This window comes from Puma concolor, chromosome A1 (genome assembly GCF_028749965.1).
Source record: "Puma concolor isolate L17-30 chromosome A1, mPumCon1.1.hap2, whole genome shotgun sequence".
NCBI lineage: Eukaryota > Metazoa > Chordata > Mammalia > Carnivora > Felidae > Puma > Puma concolor.
Window position 1 is genome coordinate 220,433,405 of NC_141667.1, and position 21,358 is coordinate 220,454,762.

At 41.5% G+C, this 21,358-nt stretch overlaps 1 protein-coding gene across 8 annotated transcripts in view; it reads right to left on the reverse strand.

The window, feature by feature from the left end:
• RCBTB1 (RCC1 and BTB domain containing protein 1) overlaps positions 1-21,358 on the reverse strand; it is a 99,741-nt gene that overhangs the window by 55,604 nt on the left and 22,779 nt on the right. For 3 of the 8 annotated variants that reach the window (XR_015253343.1, XM_086712389.1, XM_086712400.1), the window contains exon 1: positions 1,615-1,769. The gene's annotated coding sequence lies outside the window, so the exon portion shown is untranslated. Of the gene's footprint in view, positions 1-975; positions 1,561-1,614; positions 1,770-12,612; positions 12,735-19,298; positions 19,478-21,358 lie in introns of those variants that run through there. The other 5 variants (XM_086712420.1, XM_086712411.1, XM_086712425.1 and 2 more) reach the window with 3 other exon arrangements.

A 21,358-nucleotide genomic window follows, 5' to 3' on the forward strand; every position in this document is an offset into this window, starting at 1 on the left:
TTTCAGATAAAGGAGGACATGGTCTCAGACTTCCCAGCTTGAGCTGATTAAATTTTTTTTTAACATTTATTCATTTTTGAGAGACAGAGAGAGTGATGGAGCACTGGGGAAGGGCAGAGAGAGAGGAAAACACAGAACCGGAAACAGGCTCCAGGCTCTGAGCTGTCAGCACAGAGCCCGACACCAGGCTCGAACCCACAAATCATGAGATCATGACCTGAGCTGAAGTCGGAAGCCTAACGGACCGAGCCAACCAGGTGCCCCTGAGCTGCTGATTATTAAGATGAAGCCAAGCTCTTGCTGCAACATATAAGCACTCTTGACTTTAAAATTTTTTAAGATTTTTTTTTTTAAGCTGCAAACTTGATAGCTTTTTAAAGCCATTTGCTTTCTGAAGTTCCCAGAACTTTATCATTTGGGTCACACACATAAAAATCACTGTGGAAGAAATCTCGTTAATGATTAATACCCTTCTTCTTCTAGAGTGAACAAGAAATGGGACCTGTCTAGAAGTATTTAATAGACGGTATTCACACAATGGAATAAAAGATATCCATGCCACGAATTAATAGAATGAAAATACACAGTTACCTACTCAACCCTAAAAGCACGTCGAAGCAGAGAAATTCACCCAGTGGTCACTTCAAATAGATATTTCTAAAGTTTAAAACACACTATAAACCTCCCTCAGGGTTAGCTCATTTTTCCATTCTTTTTTGCATGATATATACCTTGGTGTTTTGATGTTACTATCCCACAATGCACAACAGTATTAGAAACTCACAATTTTTGCCTCCAAGAACTATAATCCTCCTCCCCCAAAAATAAATAGGCCAAAGTCAAATAAGACTCTGAACCTGTTTTTTTTTTTTTAAAGCAACATTACAATATTGCTTTAAAAACTGCAATTCCCAGCTGCAAAGAGGGCTTCGGAAGGTCTCGCATGCAAACAAACATACACAAAAAGCCACTTACGGGAGCGGAACAGAGCGTGCCTAGATGGTCATCTCACATAAAATAGAGCGGTTAGTGCACCCAACGCAGGACAAGAGAAATATTTCACTCATTTCGCCGCACTCTTGGATAAAGGTCCCTAAACGAATGCCCCGTTGTGGAGGCCGTGTTGTGGGGGAAAGGGAAACGGTGGAGAATATGGTCTGTGATACCACCACCCTCCCCGGAGATGAAGGAGAAGATGCTAAGATCTTGGGAAAGGCCGAAAGAGGATGGGGAGGAGAGTCGGAGGGGAGGTCTCTTCTCAGCAAAACAGCGCCCAGAGCGGTAACAGGCTGCAGCTGTGAGCAAAGCCGCGTCCTAGCAGCTCAAAAAAGAGAGGGAGCAGGGAAAACTTTCCCTAGCCTCCCTGCACCCTCTCCCTCCTCCTCGGAGAAAACGCCAGCAGAGCTGCGAACGGTGCCGCGCCGGTGGCCCCGCCACCCGCCGGGTCGCAGCGCCCCGCGGACCGGGGGCCGGGAAGCCCAGGCCCGCAGCCGGAGGGAGGGAGGAGGTGGGAGAACGGGGCACACCAGCCCGGCCCGGGGGGAAGGGGGAGCAAGGAGAAGGGCAGGGGCGGAAGCGCCCCCCGCGAGCGCGGGCCCGCGCCCCACCGGCTACCTGGGCAGCCAGCTGCTGCTTCGCGCCGTCCGGCCGGGCCCTGCCGCGGGGAGCGCCGCGGGGATCTCGGAAGCTCGGCGGCCCGGAGTCGCCAGAGAACAGCGGTGCGGACTGCCGGCGAAGGGGTGGAGCGGAGTGAGGGGGGTGGGGTAAGAGGGAGCCAGGGGCCGGGCCGCCGGGTCACGTGGCCGGGCCGCCTCACGTGACGCCGACGCCACGCGCGCTGGGCGGACTCGGGGTTTATCCGCCCGCCCCGCGGTGGCTGCGAGTCAGTATTTTGGGGCTCTAGGCCAGGCGGCCCGGGGCTTCTCTGGAAGCCCATTGGCTGTCCTAGTCCTGCCCCCGAAGCTTTACGGAGAGTCGTGGTGGAGCTTGGTGGCTGCCGAGACTCACAGGCTTTTGTCTCAGGGAGCCCGAGGGCTTGGCCGTGGGGGCGGCCGGCCAGCCACCCCGAGGGACCTAGGACGGAAAAGCGACGCGAAACTCCTTTCCCTGCCCCGTAGCGCGCCCTACTTCCTCTAGACACTACCCTGATGGTGCTACCCGGGACAAAGGTCGTCGGAGGAGATACTCCTTATATTTCAGGGATGACCTCCCCGCCCCCGCGCCCTGACCGACCGGTCAAAGGACACCTGCGCAGGACCTGAGGGTGGGAAGAGAAGGTGGCAGCTGGACCACGATCAGAAGGAAAAGTGAGGCACGGGGCCCAGATGATGAAAGGAAGGCACAGATACCCGGAAGCAGGCTGTCAGGATTGGAAAGGACCTAAGACAGCAAATGACACAACCCTTTTCTTATTATAAATGAGTAAACTGAGGCCGGGAGAGCTTCATGCTGCTCTAGCCTGTCATCTATGGAGACCACAATCTTCTTGGTTAGGTATTGCACGGCTCTTTGAAAACTCCAGTTCGCTCCACCGAATAAAGTCCAAACGTCTTGGCATAACTTTCTAAGCAATCTTGTTGAAACTTAAGCTTTCCCACTTGAGCTCTGTTGAATAAACAGAAAAACATTTTCTAAGTATCACCAAACAACTCCGTTAATCTACTAGAAGACTGCTTTTCCACATCTTCCAGCACTTACTCAACAGTACTCTAGGTTCTGGCTCCGGAGATTTCCTGTTTTCCTTGACTACTCAGCTTTCTTTGGATTACTAACTTTTTCCCTAAGTTGTTTTTCTCACCTTTGCATTCGTTCATTCTTTTGCCTCTATCTGAAATGCCCTGAATCACTACCCTCTCCCCACTTACAGAAAACCAGAGTCAGACAGTACTTAAAGCATTAAAACTAGATTTTATTCAGAGACTATTGCAACAGTGCAAGTAAGCCTAGTTCTAGACTGAAGTCTCTTTTCTCCTATTGCAATAATAGTTCCTGAATAAAATCTGCTTTTACTGCTTTAAGTACTGTGGGGCTCTGGTTATCTTTAACCATACCCCCAAGGTACACATCAGTCTCCTAAGCTTATCTTTTAAAATCCTGGTCAAATACCACCCACTCTTGTCTTCCTTCTCTGCATCTTCCTCCCTGATTCAACAGCTCCAGCAATTGAAATTCATTCAGACAGTATCTGATGTAACTTCTTTCCTAATTTCCTGGCAACTACAGAATCTGATAAACTAATCTCAGACTGCCCAGAAATGTACTGTACATTTCTTATAAGAGATAAATTGTCTATTGCTATCTTCTTCCCTAGATTGTAAAGTCTTTGAAATGAGACATCTGGGCTTACTACAGTGCCTTCAATATGCACTGAGTGAAGTGGCTCAACCAAGGTTGTAGCAGTTCATTGGATTTACTAAAAATTCTTTGAGCCTACTCTGTTTAAAGGGGGAAAAAAGTCAGTTTCTTTAGGCTACAATCTGATCAAAAGGGCTTCTGGAAAACATGTGTTTGAGAAAAGGGTTTCTGGGAAAAAAATGAGGTTTTGGGTTGAGTCCTCAAATATTTCCTGAGCACTCATTGCTTACTATGTGCCAGATGCCACACTTGGAACATCTTGGAGGATAAAAGGTTGGATAAGACATGGTTGCTGATCTCAAGGAATATGTAGTTTGTTTCACTATTCCAGCACAGGGTGAAAAGTATTATGATACAGGGTATCAAGTGAGCACAAAGGAAGGTTAGGAAAAAACTTCCTGGGAAAGTGAATTTGGAGAACAAGTAACGGATGGAAGGAAGGGAAAGACCTTTCAGAAGACAGAGCGGTACCTTCAAAGGTAGGGAGGCATGAAACAGCATTATTTATTTGGAAAAACATTTCCAAATAACCCTATATGGTTGGACTTGGTGACCTCTTTTTACCTCTGGGACAAAGGAAACCTAATTAGGTTAACAGTGAGGTACTTGCAAGACTGACACATATGTTGGTATATTAGTGTTATTCATTGGATTGAGTAACCTTCCCTCAGACAAATCATAGGGTCTTCACCTAAAATTGGCCTGTGGACTAGTGCTAGATGATCTTTAAACTTTTTTTTTTCCAGTTTCAAAAGCTCTCTATAATTGTTATCTAAAAACAGCAAAATGACTTGTTCCCAACAAGATTATTTTAGAGCACCCTAAACTTTTTCTACTGGGCAAAAAACCTCAATTTACAAGTGCTACTTTAAGGAAGAAACTGGGCTCTACCTCCAGGGTGGAGGGAGGACTCCTCTCCATGTTCATGCTAACAGATGCCTATGCTGGTAAAAAGTATCTTCAAGAATGTGGGCCACAGGAGAACAATTCTTTTTTTAATTTTTTTTTCAACATTTATTTATTTTTTGGGACAGAGAGAGACAGAGCATGAACGGGGGAGGGGCAGAGAGAGAGGGAGACACAGAATCGGAAACAGGCTCCAGGCTCCGAGCCATCAGCCCAGAGCCCGACGCGGGGCTCGAACTCACGGACCGCAAGATCGTGACCTGGCTGAGGTCGGACGCTTAACCGACTGCGCCACCCAGGCGCCCCGTCACAGGAGAACAATTCTAATCACTCTTGGGGGCTTCGGAATTTCATTTTAAAAGTAATCTCTCAGGAAATGGAAAATTAGGAGAACACTGTCTTTTGTCTGCTCCCTTTTCCTCCACTGTGCTCTTCTGTGAGTTTCAATTTGGCCAGGTATGGGTCAGCCAATTCAGTACCACTTCCTTCAGCTAGGCTAGCTAACGCCTGATGGAGTCCAACTTCTTAACACGATTTTCTTTGCCAAGGAAAGGTCCAAAGGTCCCTTAGGCAGACATTTGTTTTTCATAGGCCACTGGAACGTTCTTGATACTGGACAAGCAAAATTAAAAGAGATTTCAGTTACTTCCTCAAAGACTTGAATATTAGTTCTTCTGCGAGAGTAAAAACAGATGGGAGCACCCAGATTGCATCCGCCTTTTCTTTTCTTGTAGCCGGTCAAGATGGAGAGAAATAACACGGAGAACCACCAACTCACAGAACGGGGAAATTTAGATCACTCTATAAGATTGTTTACCTGTTTATGTAATAGTAATACTCAGACATCTATCTGTTCTGACAGCTGCAAAAACAATATAATCATTTTTGAGAATTGAGGATAGCATAAGTGTCTTAGGATTTTACAAATGTAATAAAATATAGAATCTACCTAAAGAGAGAGTCCACCTTGAGTTTAATTAGATAACCAAACAGGTAAACATGATCAGTCACAATGAGTTTTACAACCTCAATTATTATTGAGCCACCTACTTTGGAGATAATTTCTGTTCTTGTGGCTGGGATAAATAAACATGGCATAAACAAGGAGGAGGGAAGATTGAGAGAAGTGGCAATGGAGAATTGGAAAATAATTTTTGTTCTAATTCCTTTTTTCCATCACCCCAAGAACACATAAATAAGCAAACAAGTATCTTGGTCCTGACTAAAGCAAAGTAGTAAAGTACTCTGCTGATTGATTTCTTCCCCTGCATTCAGGCAGATGCTACGCTGAACAGATGGCATAAAGAGATAAACCCACTCTGCTCCCTAGACCAGCATGAGACCCTTCCAAGCACAGCACCTCTCATGAGTGTCTATGTCACTCCTCCATAAGATCACCTTCTGCATAAAATACACTTTTATTGTTAGCAATGGCAACACCACCAGGAGCAACATGGTTCGTTTAGGAAGCCACCAGCTTCTGGTAGGAATTATGAGGTCTTTCGTCTTCTAGGGAGCTAGAATTTTGGCTGCGATTGACTGTGAAGCAGGATTGGTCCTCTGGATATTAGAATGTATCTCGGTGACTTCTTGGAATGACACCAGGGTGCTGAGGAGGATAGTAAGAATATCCTCATTGGTTTAGAATATTGAAGGTGATGTTACCTGGAACAAACAAAATGACACTATGAGGAAAGAGACAAATCCAGAATGGGGGACAAGAACACTCCTAGCCTTGGTCTCTTCAAAAAGTTAAGTCTCTGGGGGGAAAAGGGGAGAGAGACTGTTCCCAGTTTAAAAGATAGTAAAGAAAAATGACATTCAAATGTAATGCATGAACCTTGGATGGAATCATAGTTGAAAAATTTTTTATTTTTTTTATTTTTTTTTAATTTTTTTTTTTTTTAACGTTTATTTTTTTGGGACAGAGAGAGACAGAGCATGAACGGGGGAGGGGCAGAGAGAGAGGGAGACACAGAATCAGAAACAGGCTCCAGGCTCTGAGCCATCAGCCCAGAGCCCGACGCGGGGCTCGAACTCACGGACCGCGAGATCGTGACCTGGCTGAAGTCGGACGCTTAACCGACTGCGCCACCCAGGCGCCCCCGAAAAATTTTTTTAAAGCTATAGAAGATATTTGGTGGAGAATCATAGAAATTTAATATGGCTCAATATTAGATACTAAGTGATTTTAAAAATTTTTATGTTATTTTTTCAGATATGATCATAGTAGTTTTGAGAATGTCCTTATTGTTAGGAGATACATACCAGAGTATTTAAGGACAGAGTGTTATGAGGTTTAGCAAAAACGAAACAAAACAAAACAAAACAAAAACAAACAAACAAAAACAATACTATACATGTACTTATCCATGAAAAAAGAGAGCAAATATGACAAAATGTTATATCTGGGAAATGTTTTTTGTACTCTATTTTATTTCTTTATTTTTATTTATTTTAGGGAGAAAGAGGGGAGAGCATGGCAGGGGAGGGGCAGAGGGAGAGAGAGAGAATCTTAAGCAGGTTCCATGCTATGCATGCCCGATGCTCCTCACAGGGCTTGATCCCACAACCCTGAGATCATGACCTGAGTCAAAATCAAGAGTTGTATGCTCAACCAACTGAGCCACACAGATGTCCCTTTTGCACTCTCCTTTAAATTTTGAAATTCTCATAGTAAAATGTTGGAGGGTGGGGTGAGATGTGACCTTTTTACTCCAAATTAAGAAAGCAGGACATTTCAGTAATTTATTTATTCAAAAAGATCTTTTGAATTTCCACTGTGTGCTAAACACTATATTAAGCTTGAATATATACTGGTGAAAAAAATAATAATAGTCTCGGGGTGCCTGGATGGCTCAGTCAGTTAAGCATCTGACTCTTTGTCTCAACTCAGGTCTTGATCTCAGGGTCATGAGTTCAAGCCTTGCACTGAGCTGCATGCTGGGAGTGGAGCATACTTAAAAAAAAAAAAAAAAAAGGTAATGGTAATGGTCTCTTTCGTGGAGTCTATGCTATGCCAGTCTATGTCTCCTTTAAGACTGAAGGACTTACTCTCCCAGCTTCTGGGAAGGCTGTGCACTGACGAACCTCTTTTGTCATTTTCTTAACTAAAAAATGCTACCTTACCCAAGGTCATGCCCCTTTTAGGAGCAGCCTGCAACAAATGACTGGTCAATGAGGGGTTGTGAAGACCAGACTCTCTCACCTCAACAAGGGAAAATTCTAAAGAATCATCCCAGCTTCCGAACTTCCCACAGGGTTGGCTGGGGCCTGGTTGTGATGTACTTACTGAAGCCCATTTTCTCTTTCTGCCCAGTCTTGCTTCCGTCCCTTTCCTCCACAGGTTCTGAGACATCTACCATTGAAGAGGCATTAAACACCCCAGTAGAATGACTTAACCAGTTGGCACCAGCCAGCTTTTCTATTAGCCACCCCAGTACTGGCACAATAGATTCATGAATAGAGAAAACATGGTAATAAGGAGGAAGGCTGTAACTGGGCCCACCAGTAGGATCTTCCACTCACCAAGGTTAATCCCGTAGCCAAATGATCAACCTGCCAGTAACAGGAACTATTGCTGAGACTCAATACTGCACTATCTCTTGAAGATAGCAAACAGCCACTTGGTGAAAAGGCGACCCTATTGGACTCCTTCCACCCTGGATGAGGTAGTCATTCATTTTAACATGAATAGACACATATTCTATGGGTTTGCCTTACCTGTCTGTTGAGTCTCAGCCAACGTGACTATCCAAGGGATTATACTCTATTTGATCCACCATTATGGCATCCCATATATCATTGCATCTGACCAAGGAACCCACTACATAGCAAAGGAAATGTAGCAGTGGGCATATGACCATGGAATCCATTGGACCTATCACATGGCAGAAATCTTGGCTGAAGTACCAGCTTGGAGATGATACCCTGTGAGGATAAAGTGCTACCTTCTAGGATGCAGTCATGCTCTAAATCAATCACCATTATTTGATGCTGTATCCCTCATAGGAGAATAACTGGGAGTGGAGTCAAAGGTATGGAAGCAGGAGTGTTCCTGTGTACCATCAATCCCAGTGACCCACTTGGGGAATTTTGTGCTTTTCATCCTCACAAATATAACCACAGTTTTAAAGGTCTTAGTTCCCAAAGGCAAAACATTTCTACCAGGGAACACAACAAGAGTCTTCAATGAATTTTAAACTATACCACCACCCAGTACTCTGAGCCCTTCATGGCAAGGACCAGCAGGCAAGAAAATGATCTTCATGGGGGTAATTGACTCTCATTATCAAGAGGCAGTAGAACTACTATTACACAGTGGAATCGGGTAGGCATATGTTTGGCATCCAGGTAATCAACTAGGACATCTTTTAGTACTTGTGCAATTTTGATGGCAAATGGACAGATGTAGCAGGTGCAGCCTGAGAAGGACATGATAAACAGTTAACTGGAACTCATCAGTTTTAAGAATCTGTCACTCCACTAGGTGAGTCACCTAGGCCTTCAGAGGTGCTAATCAAGAGTGAAGAGCATCCAGTATGAACCACAGAAGAGAGAAAGGGTGAGTATTGGTTGCAGCCTAATACCAGCTGCGACAGCAGAGCGTGTGGTTCCCCTTACTAACCCTCCTTTTACAAGTTTCCCCCAGGGAACAAGCCTGCCAGAGCTCTGAAGAAGCTACTTCCAGAACTCATGTAAGGAAAGCAGATCTGCACAAGACATGGACCATTTGGGTGCTATGCTGCCCAATCCAGACCAAAGCTGTCAGCCCTCTTAAGGAAGGGCTTCAGCTAAAGAGAATTGCTTTGCCCAAAGTCAGGCCCCTTTCTGGGAAGCCAGCATCCACTGCCTGATTGATGGCCCATCCTACTTTCTTTTGCTCAACAGGGGTTGAGTAGAGTACTCCCTAATAACTTCCCATGTGCTAATCTCCATCTCAGAATTGACTCATATGTGACACTCTCCCTTGTGTAGATGACAGTGTGGAGAGACAAATAGGTGACTACATTTGTTATTTGTACTCTGAAGGAAATAAACAAGATGCAGTGATAGCAAATAACAGGGAAGCTGTACCTGGAGAGGAGGTGGCATTTAAGCCAGGAGCTATACAATAGACTGAAGTCAGCCATGCGAGGAGTGGGTAGGAAAGTGCGTTTCAGAAAGAGAAACATCTTGGATGAAAGCTCTTCCCAAAGAGCTTGGCACATTGAAGTGCCACTTAGAGCTTTGCAGCCTTTTAAAGGATTTTATTTCAAATGCAATAGGAAGCCTTTAAAGGATTTTTTAGGAGATAATATAATGCTGTGGTTTACATTAAAAAAAAAATCTCTCTGATACAGTGTAGAGAACAGGTTGGATGGGAGGAAACCATGAAGGAGGTTATTGCAATGTCAAGAAAACGTAACCCAAAGTTTGCCCTTTCCCTCCAAACCATGTTCCAGGGGCACAAGACCCTAGCATTTCCTGCCCATACAGCTCCAACCCACTTTCAGGACCTTCATGGGCCTCTTCCCTATGTCCAACCCCCAAAAACAGACTGCATACACTTAGGGCCATGGGGTGTTTGGGAAGTGGCTGTAGGGCTTGGAATTGGAGTGTCCACAAGTAAGTGTGTGAAGCCCCTTGCAGTGTGGGATGAAGCCAAGACTGGAAAACATGGAGGATGAGATGTGAGGCGGGACCGAGACTGTGATCTCTCTGTACTCTCTGAAGGATTCTAAGAGTCCTAAATTCAAGGCTTGGTCATCCAGTTCCTTAAAAAGGTATGTTTATCAAGATAGGAGGATAGAATATATTTCATTTAACAAGTTGTTAGCTTGTTTTTTAACTTAAAAATGTTTTAGACATATTGTATGGGGCCTTCATTCGTAACTTTCCCTAGTTTCTATGAATGTTTGGGATGAGCCTGAAAGTCGCACTACCTACGAAGAATGATATATAAACAAAGCTGGTTTCTTATCGCAAGCAGTAGATGCTGGAGGACGATGGAACAATATCCTCAAAATGGTGGAGGGAAATATCTGTTAATCTAAAATTCTCCATCCAGTTAAAGGAGCATTCAAAGAATCAATGATGAGCAAAGATATTAATAGAACATTGGTAACTCCAAGGAAACACTGACTATAGAAAATAGCCAACTTTTAGAAGTTAAAACAGGATGAAACTAGCGATCAAATTGAAAATGAGAGGCAAGATTCAGAGTTAAAACATTCTACAGTCCTTGTGATGTTGAATATACACTGTGAAACACTTTTAAGCTAGAACTTTTAATATTTTTAAGGTAAACATCTTAAGCGAATATGCAAAACAGAAAGAAATTTAAAAAGTGAATAGTTAGGGGCGCCTGGTTGGCTCAGTCGGTTAAGCGTCCAACTTCAGCTCAGGTCATGATCTCGCGGTCTGTGAGTTCGAGCCCCACTTCGGGTTGTGTGCTGACAGCTCAGAGCCTGGAGCCTGTTTCAGATTCTGTGTCTCCCTCTCTCTCTGCCCCCCGCCCCTGCTCACACTCTGTCTGTCTGTCTGTCTCTCTCTCTCTCAAAAATAAACATTAAAAAAGTTTTTAAGTGAATAGTTAGGAGGAAGGACAGAAAAAAGCAAAATAAGCTTAACTGGTAATACATATAAAATTGTCCTCATTTCAATATAGAAAATGAGGCACTCATTTATTCTTTGTAAATTTCTACTAACCCAAACCACTGACCATAAAATACTACCTCTGCCTCTATTTTTATTTATCTATGAAGAAAACTGTATGAGAGCTGTTGTTCTTTATTCTTATGAAACTCCATGAAAGAGAGATGTTAAAACATTAAGGGAAATCTTATAAACTTGGGGCTTTCAAACCAATGAGTCAAGTATCAATAACTGTTTTCACAGACTCTACTATTTTCTGAGGGCAATGTAAAATCAAAAAAGCACAGTCCATGTCATCAAATAGTTTGCAATCTGATTAGGGAGAAACAAGCTATACAAACCCAACTGAAAATAAACTCTAGCACAGAAGACAGCAAATGGGAAGAGCCTTGGATTGTGTAAATGTTACAATTCAGTGCAGGTAGGATCCCTTCCAACCAGGATATCCTGGAAGGCTTTGACTGAACACATGAAATTTGATCTTGGCTTTAAGAGAGGTAGAATCTCAGGGGCGCCTGGGTGGCTCAGTTGGTTAAACGTCCGACTTCAGCTCAGGTCATGATCTCACAGTCCGTGAGTTCGAGCCCCGCGTCGGGCTCTGTGCTGACAGCTCAGAGCCTGGAGGCTGCTTCAGATTCTGTGTTTACCTCTCTGTCTGCCCCTGCCCCGCTCATTCTATGTCTCTCTCTCTGTCAAAAATAAATAAACATTAAAAAGAAAAAAAAAGAATCTCATTAGAGAAAACTGAGAAGAGGCATTAATAAAAGCACTAAAGGAATGCCTGTCTGACCCAGTTGGTATAGCATGTGACTTGATCTCAGGGTTGTGAGTTTGAGCCCCAGGTTGGGTGTAGAGATGACTTAAAAATAAAATCTTAGGGGCGCCTGGGTGGCTCAGTCGGTTAAGCGTCTGACTTTTGCTCAAGTCATGATCTCACGGTTCATGAGTTTGAGCCCCACGTAGGGCTCTGTGCTGACGGCTCAGAGCCTGGAGCCTGCTTCAGATTCTGTGTCTGCCTCTCTCTCTGTTCCTCCCCTGCTTGCACTCTGTCTCTCTCTCTCTCAAAAGTAAACAAAGATTAAAAAAAATAATAAAAAAATAAAATCTTAAAAAAATAAATAAAAGCACTAAAATATCAAAAAGTGTTGGAGTCAAGAAAGAAGACATTTTTAAGAGAAAAAGGGTGAGCATAACGTGAAATACTGAGAGAAATCATTGAATCACAACACTAATGTTATCACAAGGAAGAAAAATTTTAAATATTATTTCAATGATGGTACTAACTTGAACTTTTAATTTGGTTTCTTTCCTTTATATTCTGTTAAGTTTTTCAAAAAAAGTAGCAAATATAAATACAAAATATTGGTAATGACTTTCTGCATATTACATACATGAATAGCTTAGATTTTTACTATCTCTATACACAACTTTGTTTCCTAGACCTTCTCTAGTTTGTTTGTTTGTTTCTTTGGTTTGTTTTTTAAGCCAGATTTTGTATACTGCAGAAGGAATCTCCATATCAGTGCTGTGTTTGAAGCTCAGAATCTTAGGCTTTTGGTTTTTATTTAGAGTCATGATATTGATAACACCTAACATTTATTAAGTAGGTATCGTGTTAAGTGCCCTACATGCTGTTTTAGTTAATGCTAGCTGCCATAGCAGATAAGCCCCAGAATCTCAGTGGCTTAACAAAATAGAAGTTTATTTCTTACTCACAGAAAATCCAGAAGGACAGTTCTTAACAGGCACAAAGCTGTCCTCCAAGACATGATTCAGGGACCAAGTTTCCTTCTGTTTTGTGGTCCCACTATCTTTAACACATGGCTTCCATGAGAAACCTGCAGAAGGGGAAAGAATAAGGAAGATCACAATGGGAGATTTTTGTGAGCTGAGCCTACAAATAGGTTGATGAATATCTTCTTCTCACATTTCATTCATTGGCTAAAATTCAGTCAAATGGCCACAGATAACTACAAGTGAAGAGGGGAAATGTGGTTGAGCTGTTTGCTCTGGAAGAAAAAGAAATGGTTTGGTGAACAGTGTTCCAGTCTCTGCCACACATACATTCTTTTTCCATTTAATCCTAACAACCCCATGAGATATGTACTGTAATTTGTAACACTTTACAGATGAGGAAACTGAAACTTTTTATAGGTTAATACCTCACAGTTAAAAAATGGCAGAATCAAACTCAAACCTAGGCAATCTAAATAAAAAAACCATATTCCTTATCAACTTCACTGCAATATGACTGAAATGCTTGTTACTGAAAAAGAATATCTTTCTTCTAGTTATAAGAGAGGTATGACAATTTTAGAACTTTAAGTAATCCTAAGCCATCATTGTAGTGATGACAAAATTGAGATCTAGAGGGAAAATGTCCTATGGGAGGTCAGATCATTGCTGCTCAGGTACATCCACTGTAAAGAACATTTTTTTTTTTAATTAAAAAAAATGTTGTATTTATTTTTGAGACAGAGACAGAGCATGAGCAGGGGAGGGACAGAGAGAGAGGGAGACACAGAATCCGAAGCAGGCTCCAGGCTCCGAGCTGTCAGCACAGAGCCTGACGCGGGGTGTGAGATCATGACCTGAGCCGAAGTCGGACGCTTAACCGACTGAGCCATCCAGGTGCCCCAAAAACATTTTTTTAAGTTTATTTATTTTTGAGAGAGAGCGAGAGAGAGAACACACATGCAAGCGGGAAAGAGGCAGAGAGAAGGAGGACAGAAGATCCCAAGGGTGTTTTGCCCTGACAGCAGCAAGCCAAGCCTGATGCAGGGTTTGAACCTAAAAACCGTGAGATCATGACCTGAGCCAAATGGATCATGAATGAGCCAAAGCTGGACATTCAACCGACTGAGCCATCCACGTGCCCCTAAAACATTTTAATATGAACATATAATCTTGACAAACTAATAACATATGCCATCGTTTCTAAAGTTAACTTCCTGAAGTACGTGGTTTAAGGTAGTTAAATTCAAGCGTTAAGATTTGTTTCCCAGAAGTTTGTCTCCACTCCCTCCTCACTCCACCTTTGATGTTTTTGGCCCTGAAGAGGGAGCACAACACAGAGTAAGCCTGCCACCGTGTGGCATGGGCCCAAACCTGTAGTCTGTTAAATGTCTTCTTCCCTTTCACTTTGTTTGCTTCTAGTTTATTTACTCACCAACCTAGATTTGATCCTGCCTGATAGGAAATTCATACCTACCTCAAATTATATAGGATTTTTTATTTCAAGATACATTTCTTCATCCAATTCTAAAATTATTGCAGTATTTCCAAACCTGCTACAGGGAGGGCCAACTTTTAAAATGTGGCCCAGCCACATTCACAAGAGGGTCACTTCAGTGCTTCACAAATGAGGAAACAAACTCAGCAATTAGTGGGATTTAGCTCAGTGCAGTCAGAAGTTAATCAGTGAGCCAGCCATCTCAGGCATATTAGAAGGCAGATTTCCCAATCATGCAAACGCCATATATAATGCCTGTTCAAATATGAATATAACAGCCATATGAAGGAGAGTCAGAATTTATATAAGGTTCAACATTTCCTAGAGTTTTAATGATACGTAAGCTTAACATGCCAGGCAGATATTTCCCAGCCCTCTCCCTGCATTTGGCAAAACAGGAATAACCTCTAAAATTGTTTAAAAGGCAATAGGTCCAGGGGCGCCTGAGTGGCTCAGTTGGTTAAGCGGCCAACTTTGGCTCAGGTCATGATCTCACAGTTCGTGAGTTCGGGCCCACATCAGGCTCTGTGCTGACAGCTCAGAGCCTGGAGCCTGCTTCGGATTCTGTGTCTCCCTCTCTCTCTGCCCCTCCCCTACTTATGCTCTGTCTCTCGCATTGTCTCAAAAATAAATAAACATTAAAAAAAAATTTTTTTTTAAAGGCAATAGATCCAGCAGGTAACTAAATGGAAATCTGGTATTTCTGCTTCTTCTAACACTTGTTACAAATGATTGGGGACAGGCCATATGCTGATGAAGTTTTAAAACGTCTCTCCTTTTCTTTGGTTCCATTATTCTTTTCCTACCACTGCAAACTGAAATACCCATTTCACATATAACTGGGAAAAGCAATTAAAAGGAAGAAAAGTTTTTTTTTTAACGTTTGAGAGTACATTAGAAAACCCTTAGTATCCTTTTCTCTTTCTTTCCCCCACCCCCCACCTTTTTTGGATGGAAGGTTCGAGAGGATAAGCTCACACATTGGTGTGTAAATGTATTATTCCCACCTAATGGGTTAACTGAGATGGGAACGTTAACTTAATCCTGTGACTGTGCCAGTATCTCTCTGGGGAAAAAAGGGGTGCCAATGGAAATCCAAGCTCCTTTACACTCCAGGTTTCTCCTCACCTCCTCACTTCCCCCAGCCTCCACATCTTTCCCAAGCATGGGTCTATACCAAGCTCAAGAACACCATTTGGGCTGTACTATTTAGAGGACAAAAGTATACAAATAATCCTAGATTGTGTAAATACCCATTCTTGGAAGGGGTTCTCTGCCTTCCCTCTAGAGAAGCCATTAATCCCCTTATCACTACCTGTGCAGCTAGGTAAAATTGACCCAGGAGAGGCTGTACCACTCCCTATTCTAGAAAGTTCTCCCGCAAATGGTCTAAATCAGTTTAGACATTGGGGCATATATTCTGGTTCTTGTCCATTTTCCTCTTTGGTCTAAATGCTCCGGATCAGCACTTCCTTATAACTGAAGTGATAAATGTGGGCTTAGGAATGAGGCCACTTAACTTTGCTCAAAGAGCTCACTATGTGGTCTAATTTAATCTAGCTCAGCAGGATTCTATAGTGGGATTTGAAGCTTCAGAGAAATTAAATGTGTTATTTAGTCCACCATTATCTATGTTCCCTATTCATGCTCCTGTGCGTGAAAAATGAATGTATAGTTTACATAAGAAAATTTTCACATTTAAAAAAACATTCTTTTTCTCTGAATCTCTTTGAGGTATGTGCTGGATATTGCCAAATACTATCAGTCAAATTACAATTCATAAAGAATACTGTCCCACTTACGTTGTAAAATATTTCAAAGATTCAATGCCCAAAGTTTAGAATCTAAATAGTAGTTTGTATTGTGTAGTAAATTTCATCTGTGTAGCCAGATTTCACAAATCTGGCAATATAAATTTACCCTTAAATACAATTCTCCATGAATATTACTCAGCCATAAAAGAAAATGAGATCTTGCCGTTTAAGACAGCCTGGATGGATCTAGAGAATATTTGGCTAAGTGAAATACGTCAGACAGAGAAAGACAAATACCATGTGATTTCACTCATGTAGAATCTTAAAAAACAAAAACAAAAACAAATGAACAAACAAAAAACAGACTCTTAAATACAGAGAACAAACTGGTAGGTAGTTGCCAGAGTGGAGATGGATGAAGTGGTTGGTAAAATAAAGAGGATGAAGAGGTACAAACTTCCAGTTGTAAAATAAATTAGGTCATCGAGACAAAAAGTACAGCATAGAGAATACAATCAATAATATTGTAATAATGTTGTATGGTGACAGATGGGGACTATACTAATTACAGTGAACAATGAGTCATGTACACTATTGTCAAATCACTGTTGTGTACCCGAAACTAATATAACATTGTGTGTTAGTTATACTTCAAAAACAAACAAACAAACAAACAACACTAAACTTATTCTCCACGAATTATACTACTTGTCTATGAGAAAAACAAATGACAACTGCTGATTCTATTTCTCCATAACCTAATCTGAAAGGTCCTCAAATTTAGAAAGGATATTTGTCCAAAATAAGGAAATATTATTTGTTATATTGTTATATTGTATAATATTGTTACACTTAACAAAAACATTAGAAGCATTATCACTAAAGACAGCATGTACTTTTTTTTTTTAATAGCCACAAAGTCTTTGGTACTCCTCCCACTAAAAGATGGAGTCTATGTATCCTCTCCTGGATTCCAAGTGGACTTATCATTTGCTTGTAACCAATCAAATGCAGCAGAAATGGCCCCTTGTGACTTCTGAGGCTGGGTCAGAAAAGCTGATACAACTTCCCACTGGTTGACTGTAATACTTGCTTTTAGAGCAAATATAGTAGTAGAATGTGATATAGATGGTAAAAGCATCCAAACCCACACCTGCGTGTCAATATATAAATTAGTGTACAATAAAGATGATATTTCAAGCTGGCCCAGAACAAGATAGCTTTTTCAATAAATAGTATTTAATCACTTCATCTGTTATTGGTTCTCTTGGCATAAGACTATCCATAATATCTTCCTTCTCAGGTTTTTTGTTTTTGTTTTTTTTTATCTAAAATTGATAGTGATGTACCTTTTTTATTCTTCATGATTTTCTTTTCTTCTTAATCAACTTTATCAGTAGTTTATTGATCTTATTAATCTTTTCAAAGAACCAACTTTTGACTGTGTTCATTTTCTCTATTTTTTTCTATTTAGTTGCTTTTCATTCTCATTTTGATTACTTTATTTCTTCTGCTTATTTTGTATTTAGTTTGCTTTTCTTTTTTTTCTGTCACTTAGATAATTGATTTTACATCTTTCTTCTTTTATTATATAAGCATTTAAGTGTCTAAATTTCCCAGTGCTTTTGCTGTAACTCACAAATTTTTACATGTCATATTTTCCTTTTTATTAAGCTCAAAATATTTTATAATTTCCATTGCAATTTCTCCTTTGACTTTTGGACTATTTAGAAGCAGGTTAATTTCCTCCCAAATTTGGGGGTTTTCCAGATATCTTTCCAGTATTTATTGCTACTTTAATTCCACCGTGGTCACACAGAGGAATATATTCAGTGTGATTTCAATTCTTTTATAATTATTGAGACTTGTAGCCCACCACATGATCTATGTTGGTGAATGTTCTATGCTCCTTCATCTGTCCCCAGTGGAATCATTGCACACACTGACGAAAGAGCATTCTATCCCAAGGTGGCAAACAGGAGCCAGGTAGAAGCAGGCAGGCTGGCGAGCTCCACGCTGGGAAACAGACTGCCTATTACCTTGAAGAAGGCAGATTTGACTAACTCAAAAAATGGAACAAGAACCTTCTGGTTGTTACCATACATCCTCCACTTCAGAGTCTTCTATCATTATTCTACTTGGTTCCATGGAACCTCAGAGAGATACTTTAAACTAAGCATCCTGCTTTTAAAAATTCAGAGAACAAAAAAAGAGCCCTTGGCGGGGGGGGGGGGGGGGGGGAGGGGCCGGGGGGGGAAGAGATATAATCAATGAAATGAAAATATAATGGAAGGGTTGAAAGATAATGTTGAAGAAATCTCCCAGAAAAGGGAGTAAACATGGGAAAGGTGTAAGAAGGGAAAGAAAAAAATATATTTTTAAAGATTTTATTTTTTTAACTTTTTAAATGTTTATTTATTTATTTTGAGAGAGAGAGAGCTGGGGAGGGGCAGTGAGAGAGGGAGAGAGAGAATTCCAAGTAGGCTCCTCCCCGTCAGGAGCAGAGTCCGTAGTGGGGCTCGAACTCACAAACTGTGAGATTCTGACCTGAGCCGAAATCAAGAGTCAGGCACTTAACTGACTGAGCCACCCAGGCACCTCAAAGATTTTATTTTTTTAAGTAATCTCTACACCCAATGTGGGGCTCAAACTTACAACCCCAAGATCAGGAGTCGCATGCTCCCCTGAATGAGCCAGTCAGGTGCCCCAGAAAAAGATTTTTTTTTTTAAATTAGAGAATAACTCAAAGTTCAGCAACCAAATAATAGGAATTCCAAAAAGAAGGAACATAAAAAATGGAGGAGAAAATTCAAGATATCCCAAAATTGAAAGTAATTTACTTCTACTTCTAGCAGGAAGAGGCAGAGGAAAGGGCCCACTAAGTTTCCAATATAATGGACGAAAATAGACTCAGTCCAAGATACATGATTACGAAATTTCAGAATTCCTGGAACAAAGTTAAGATTTTATAATATTCCAAAGAGAAAAAAGTCACAAATGAAGGATCAAGAGTCAGTCTGGTTTTAGATTCTCAACAGCAGCAAAGGAAGCCACAGCACACAGAAGCAATGCCTTCAAAGTTCTAAAAGGAAATGATTTCCATCCTAGAATCCCATATCAGATAAACTATTAATAAATTGTTAGAGTTAAAAAATGACATTTTCAGGGGCCCCTGGGTAGGTCAGTCGGTTAAGTGTCCGACTTTGGCTCAGGTCATGATGTCACAGCTCTTGTGTTTTAGCCCTGCATCAGCCTCTGTGCTGACAGCTCGGAGCCTGGAGACTGCTTCGGATTCTGTGTCTCCCTCTCTCTCTGCCCCTCCCTGCTCATGCTCTGTGTGTGTGTCTCTCTCTCTCTCAAACATAAACATTAAAAAAAAAAAGACATTTTCAGAGATTCAAGGTGTAAAAACTTACCTCCCATGGATCCAAGAGGCTACTGAATGTGTGCTCCACCAAGACAACCAAGTGAACCAAGAAAGGGGAAAATCTGGGATATAAAAGGAGGATCTGGGGCTCCTGGGTGGCTCCGTTGGTTAAGCATCTGACATCAGCTCAGGTCATGATCTCATTGTTTGTGAGTTGGAGCCCTGCATCAGGCTGGGATACTCTCTCTCCCTCCCTCTCTGCCCATCCCCTTGCACGTGCACATGCTGGCTCTCTCACTCCCTCTCTCTGTCAAAATAAATAAATAAACTTAAAAAAAAAAAAAAAAGAAGAGGATCCCAGAGGTCAAGGGAATCTCAAAGAAGATGTGCATAGGATGTCATGGAGAACAACTAATTCTTAAGAGACAGACACAATAAAGACTTATCACCAAACTATCTGCAGTTGTTATATTCTCTTCACCTGGAAGAAAAAATTCCCAGGCAAGCCTGGGTCTGATTCTTACCTGTATTCGGCAGGCCTTGGTCTTATGCTAATGAGAAATCAAGAGTCCCCTCCTCTCCATGCCCTACAGCCACGACCAGCTGATACTCCTTTACCCCAAGAAGTATTCTGATTTGCTCATTCCTGACAGCTGACAGTGGGCTTTGACATAGAATATACAGCACAGTCCACTCCTACTGACTATCTTCCCACTATCCCACCAGAAAGGCCTGCCTGTGGCCTCAACTATGGTAAGCCCTATGCTCCCTAAGACTCCGTCATGGCCTTGCACACTAACACACTAACTGCCCAGAAGGGGCTCTTATAGAACTCAAGGAAGCAAAATGCAGACTATGACCCAGAGACTATCTTCAGTTTATCTCCTGTCATCTAATAATGGCAATGTTCCTGTTCGGTAAGATTTGTGCTTGCTTCTCAGTGTCTGTACTGATCCCTTTTTACACATATTTATATGAACATAGTTGACACAATGATATAAAATTAAATGAGAATAAAAAAGAAAAGACTAGGCAAGTTACTTAATATTTTTAGCCTCAGTTTCCATATGTATAAAAGGGGACAGAAATAGTCTTACCATTCAGCTGTTGGGAGGAGTAACTAAACAAACACAGACAATGTATATGATGCAGATTAGAGGCTCAATAGGTGATAACTATTTTTTAAGCTCTCAATTTAGTAAGATAATTCCTTTAATGTGGGAGTATGTGTGTGAGTGTGACTGTGTGGTGTGTGTTTGTATATATACAAAGTGTCGTAAGGGTAAAGTAGGAGTGACCCACACCTCCAGGGGTAACGGCAGATTCTGGAGAAGGCCAAAAATATGGAGTGTGACAAGTGCTAGGAGCCCTGTAGGCCTGTGAGCTGTGGCAGAATCAAAGATTTGGTAAACTGGAATACTTTATGCCTCTTACATATACTTCTTAGATTTTGCTATGGAAAATTTCAAAGGCATGCCAGATAAGGAGACTAATATAATATACCCTGTCTACCTGGCTTCAACAACTATCAATTCATGGCCAGTCTTATTATATTATATCCCAAGCTACTTCTTCTCCATTACCAGATGCTTTATAAACAAATCTCAGAATCATGTAATTTCATCTGTGAATATTTTAGTATTATGCTTTTTGTATTTTCCTGTGGCCTTCTCATCATTTAATAAATCCTTTAAAAATAATAACAAAAATATAAGTGTATATGAGTTAGTATATACACTAACATGGAAAGATCTCATAAATGTATTATTGTTCAATGTAATAAAGAAGTTACAGATATCACAATTACATTTAAAAAGACCTAAACAGGGGCGCCTGGGTGGCGCAGTGGGTTAAGCGTCCGACTTCAGCCAGGTCACGATCTCGCGGTCCGTGAGTTCGAGCCCCGCGTCAGGCTCTGGGCTGATGGCTCAGAGCCTGGAGCCTGTTTCTGATTCTGTGTCTCCCTCTCTCTCTGCCCCTCCCCCGTTCATGCTCTGTCTCTCTCTGTCCCCAAAATAAATAAACGTTGAAAAAAAAAATTAAAAAAAAATAAAAAGACCTAAACAAAAAATAAACAGTATAGGGGAAGGGAATAAGATAAAATAAGAT